Source organism: Lycorma delicatula, chromosome 10 (assembly GCF_047948215.1).
Source record: "Lycorma delicatula isolate Av1 chromosome 10, ASM4794821v1, whole genome shotgun sequence".
Lineage (NCBI taxonomy): Eukaryota > Metazoa > Arthropoda > Insecta > Hemiptera > Fulgoridae > Lycorma > Lycorma delicatula.
This window is the reverse complement of record NC_134464.1, coordinates 94175452-94181649: the sequence shown is the minus strand read 5'-3', so window position 1 is coordinate 94181649 and position 6198 is coordinate 94175452.

Genomic DNA, 6198 nt, shown 5'->3' with positions numbered 1-6198 from the left:
AAAAACAAGTTTGATGGAATAATGTCTGTGAAGATGGTCTTTGAAACGGAGAAAAAATTATAATTCTAACCCTAAAAAAGAAAATACTAAAATATGGATAAAATCAAAAAAAGAAACTTCTAAAATCATTAGGAATCAAAAAAGAAATTATGTAAAACAGCAGTGTAAAAGTTTAGAATAGAATTTTGCTAAAAATAATACAAGAAATTTTTAATTATATATAAATCCAAAGATTTAATCCAAAATTAGTACAAATTGGGTTAAATTTTTAACCCAAATTTTACTAATTTTAGAAATGAAAAATGGAACCTAATAATGAGTAATCAAGAAAATCTAATACAATTAGCTTAATATGCTGATTATATAATTAGCTAAACCAGTTGAATTGCTCTGACAGTAAAAAAACCTTTAACTTCCAGAAAAATAACTGAAAATTCCAAATTTCCCTACTATTAAATGCAGAGGAGATAAAAGAAATAATATAATCACTTAAAATAATAAAACATGTAGAGAAGACAGTATAATTGCAGAAACGCTGAAATATGCAAACAGTGAACTCAGTGAAAATCTGGAAAGAATCTTTAAACAGATCTGGGAAACAGAAAAAATTTCAGAATATTGAAAAAATACCTTAATACATCTCATCCACAAAAAAGGAAATAAAACAAACATCAACATTACAGAGGAATTGCACTGTTGTCAGACCCGTACAAAGTTTTGCCCAGAATATTGTTAAGAAAAACACAACCAACAATAGAAAAAGAAATCGTAGAATGTCAAGGTGGATTTAGACTGGGAAGAAGTTGTGCAGAGCAAATCTTTATCTAAAACAAATTTTACTATACCAAAAAATTAAAAACCCAAAATTAGTTGCAATTTTTAATAATTGTAAATTGTGAAATCCTACACAACTCCATCCACAACGAATCTCTACATAAAATCCTTGAAGAATTTAAAGTAGATCAAAAACAATGAACATTATAAAAGAAACATTAACAAACACAGAATCAAAAGTGAAGTTCTTAGGGCAACTTTCAGAACTGTTTGAAATTAAAAATGAAGTAAGACAAGGAGATGGACCATCTCCAATCCTCTTCAATTGTGCCCTTAAAAGAATTATAAGAGAATAGGAGAAAGAACTAAAAAAGTTAAACATATATGAAAACATAAAAATGGCCACTAAAACTAAATTCATAAATATAAGCATTCTGGCCTTCACAGACCATATTGCAATTTTCACTGTGTATGCAAAATTGTCTTCAAATTTCTTACGAAAAACTAACCGGTTTTCCAGTGACAGAGAACAAAACTCAAACCCTTAAAATTTCTGTCATCAAAGAAATAAGTAGAGTTCAAAAATTTAAATATTTGGGGAGAAATATAACACTGAATATAATTGTAAATTATATTCACATATAATGTGAATATATCATATTCACATATCATTTCATATATCATTCTAAAAATGAAAACAGCCTATCATCTCACAAAGAACATTTACAATAAAAAATTCCTGTCATTTAACTCCAAAATGAGGCACTATATAGCTGTAGTCCTACCAGAAGCACTGAATGGAGCAGAATGTCTGCAGTTTTCTTTTTCAGAACAAGAAGTAGCAAAATCAGAAAAAAGAATTTTAAGAAAAATTTATGGACCAAAATATGAAGTTGGAATTTACAAATTAAAAAGTGAAAAAGAAATTTAGAAACATACAGAAAAAACAGGGGACTTAATAGAGAAAAGAAGATTATAGTTTTATAAACAATTCCGCAGAATGAACAACCAAAAACTGACAAAACAAATATTTAATTTCTACATAAACAGAGCCACAAAGGCCACTGGTTTAAAGAAATAGAAACAGATCTAAAGACATTAAATTTTCTAAATATATGTGTAAAGACAGAGATAAATTTAGAAAAGTGATTCAAGAATCTAAGCTTCCAGAGAGAAAGAAAAAAAAGAGGGGTATAAACCTGAATAGATGGACAGAAGAAAGGCGACAGCAACATAGAAAAAGAATGAAAACCTTTTGAGAAAAGAAAAAAAAAAGTCATAACTTCATAAATGTGATCTGTAATGGTTGACCTGATCTGATAATGTGTGATAGTGTGTGATAATGTGATCTGATAATGGTTGATCTGTAATGGTTGTAATGGTAACGAAAAGAAAAAAAATAATGAAACAAGATCAACATAATGAAACAACTGACCATGACACTCACTCGTAAAATACTGAATTGAATTGAAAATCACAAACTGCAATTAATATAATGATACAGAGAACTGTACTGTTTATGTAGGTAAAATAATTACTGTTCCCAAAATTCCAAGAAACATAGAGTAAAAACTAATTAAAAAAAGTTGTGGTAAGCATTCATTCACTAACAATTCCAGATTAAAAGCTTAAAACAGTGCAATGAAAAATACAATTTTGAAACTATCAGATTTTCTTGACGTATCAAATTGTATCTGTTAGTATGTGATAGATGATATTATTATCACTGCATGTAACATTTTGCTAATAACATAGTAAAAATGTAGAGGGTGAAGTGAAGTTTGCTACCAATGGCTCAAGGTGTTATGTAAACTAAATTCCCAAGTTCATTATACATTTTTTTTGTTACAGAATTTCAATGTAGGGGTTTTATAAAAAAACTCCTTGGTTCCAAAAATCATAATGGAATCAGTTAAAAGCAATTTTCAAATTATGTTCATTGTATTATTAATTTTTTAATCACAAATATTTGTTGCAGTTGGCATCACTGTGTATCCATTTGGCAGTCTCATAGTCATGATGACACTGCAGCAGCAGTTTACAATGCATGATTTTTTTTATCAAAACAAGATGGATTATCATAGGTTCAGCATAATTATCAACATGAATATGGCAGTGCCATGCCTACAAATAAAACAATACTCCAGTATTTTAATCAGGTTAAGTGTCTTAAATGGAAAGTCACCAGGCAGGCCATTCGTGTCTAAACAGAAAGTGGAACGAATCCATGCAACTTGTACTCATAGCCTAAAAAAATCATTAGCAAGACTCAGTTTAGAGTTAGGAATATCTAAATCTATAGTGTACAAAATGTTGCATAAGAGGTTTAGACTACATGTGTATAAGATACAACTTATATATGAAATCAAACCATTGACGAAGTGAAAAGATTTGAGTTTGCAGCTTTAATGCTTAACAACACTGCTGAAAATGACGACTACCTGAAAAATGTTGTGTTTTAAGCAACATTCCACATTAGCGGGTCAGTAAATCGATGTAACTGCAGGATTTGGGGATCAGAGCCATTGCATAAAATTATCGAAGATCAGCATGACTCTCCCAAAGTTTGGTGCAGACTGATGAATGACCATATTTTGGACCTGTTCATTTTTCTAGAAAGCACAATTAATAGGGTTATTTTCTGTGATGCGCTTTAACTTTACATTGTTACACAGATTGATGTTATTGAAGAAGAAAAGGGATTCATTTTTTATCAGCTAGATGGCGCTTTGTCATATTGCAGCAATTGTGTCATTAAACATTCTGTTTCAAAACAGGTCAATTGGAAGAGGAGGGCCAATCATGTGGCCACCAAGGAGCTCAGACATGACCCCACTTGACTTCTTTTGTGAGGGCGTGTTAAAAACATTGTTTATTCAGAGAAAATCCATGACATTAACCCCCTTACAGGAGAGGATATTGCAGCAGTAGCATTCATTACACCACACTTGCTGGCAGGTACATGGGAAGAGTTGGATTACCTCGGGACATGTGTGCAGGACAATGGTGCACATATTGAAGTGTATTAAACACCAAAAAAAAACTTCAGAATTTATCCTTTCAGAATATATACTCATGTAAATAACACTTTAAATATAACGCTGTTTAAATAACACTTGAAACTGAGGAACTCTTTTATAAACACTCTGCATTTATTTGTAAGTTTCTGAATTCTTTGATTTAATTTTATTACATTAAATTTTAACGAGTTCTCCTTTGCTGAACAACTTGTGTTGGGTAAGGGAGTATTAATAATTGAACTGATTCAACTTTTACATTATACATTTATATTACATTTGGTGGCAATTCAAATTTCATTAACTGTTTTCAGTTTATATGTATTGGACTGCCAATATAATTGTTTATTTTCTTTCTTTTAAAACTTTTATAGATAGCAAAATTAATAATGTATTGTTTATTTTATTACATTTACTAAAAAAAAAGAAGAAAAAACTTTAAAAATTACCTTTAATGCTTGTGTAACTGCTTTGCTAAGTACATTTTCAGTCATTTGATATCTAATTGTGTCAAATTCTGCTTTTATTATACCAAATTGTGAGTTATCAAAGTATGTATTTAACTTAGCTTCATTTTTCACCAAAGCTACTCTTTGAGCAAACCGACATGTTGATAATGATTCCTGTTTTAAAATTATCATAATATTTTTATTTTGTTATTATGCATATAAAATTTAAATAAATAAATTTAAAGATTAAGGTTGTAGCATACTATGCATGGAGTCCTTAAGCTTCAAAAATAGGGAGAGCTACACATTATAATCCACCATACTTCATACCTTTTGGTACTGATTATTTCTCTCCGGGGACTCTTTCAGTGATACTGCATAACATTGCAGCATGGCACACTTTAATGCGTACATTTTCTCATGTTTATAGATAATTCATTATTGTTTATCAAGTTTGGACTTACTTCTTTTACTATCTCATTTCATCTAATGAATAACACGTACAAAAAATATGCTCTTTTGATAAGATACATCAATTGTATTCATGTAAGTTCTCAGACCAGTCATGAATGTATAAAATATATTACCTAGTTAAAATTCATAAGTGTATACCATCACATAAAGATTTATCTTACAAAGATCTCTTCCCAATATCTCAATTTTCTTAGAATTAAATTCTCTATAAAATTTAGTTTTATTTGTTAATTGACAATTTAATAAAGTTATTTTATGCTAAATTTAAAATTGTGTTTTTTTAACTTGAAATTAGAGATATGACCAGTATTGAAAACAATTTGTTAAAAATAATTTTCATATCAATTAGGAAATAAATAGATTAAATTTTAACCTTAGATATTAAAAAAAAAATTAGTACAACCTACGAACAAAAATGGAAATGTTATTTTTCAGCAGCCTTAACTCAAATACAAAACATTTGCTGACCAATATCATATGACTTTTTTTCTTATTTTTAGCTTAGGTAAATAGTGACCTTCCTGGGTAGAACACTCAGAATAATATTATTAATTATTTGAATTCTTGAAATTTTTCAGTTCAAGGTGACAAAGTGATTGTGGGTGATTTTTATTTCTTTATTCTAGTATACATATACATTAACATGAATATATTAAGTAACCTAAAAACACTGATCTTATGTATCCTTTTTAGTAATTTAATTTAGATTGAATTGATCTACATAAAAATATTGAGATTTATACATGTTAGTTTTACATTTTTTTTTGTCTTCAGTCATTTGACTGGTTTGATACAGCTCTCCAAGATTCCCTATCTAGTGCTAGTCGTTTAATTTCAATATACCCCTTACATCCTACATACATAACAATTTGGTTTACATATTCCAAATGTTGCCTGCCTGCACAATTTTTTCCTTCTACCTGTCCATCCAATATTAAAGCGACTATTCCAGGATGCGTTAATAGGTGGCCTGTAAGTCTGTCTCTTCTTTTAACAACATTTTTCTAAATGCTTCTTTCTTCATCAATTTGCCCCAACACATCTTCACTTGTCACTTTATCCACCCACCTGATTTTTAACATTCTCCTATAGTACGGCATTTCAAAAGCCTCTAATCTTTTCTTCTTGGGTACTCCGATCGTCCAAGTTTCACTTCCATATAAAGTTACGCTCCAAACATATATTTTCAAAAATCTTTTTTTGATGTAAAAAAATTATATTTCTGACTGAAGGCTCGTTTCGCTTGTGGTATTCAGTATTTTATATCACTCCTGCTTCGTCCATCTTTAGTAATTCTACTTCCCAAATAACAAAATTCTTCTTCGTTATTTCTACTACATTTCATTACTTTCGTTTTGTTCTTGTTTATTTTCATGCAGTAGTTCTTGCGTAGGACTTCATCCATACTGATAATTGTCCCGTTTAAATCTTTTTTACTCTCAGCTACAATTACTAATCATCAGCAAATCGTAATATCTTTATCG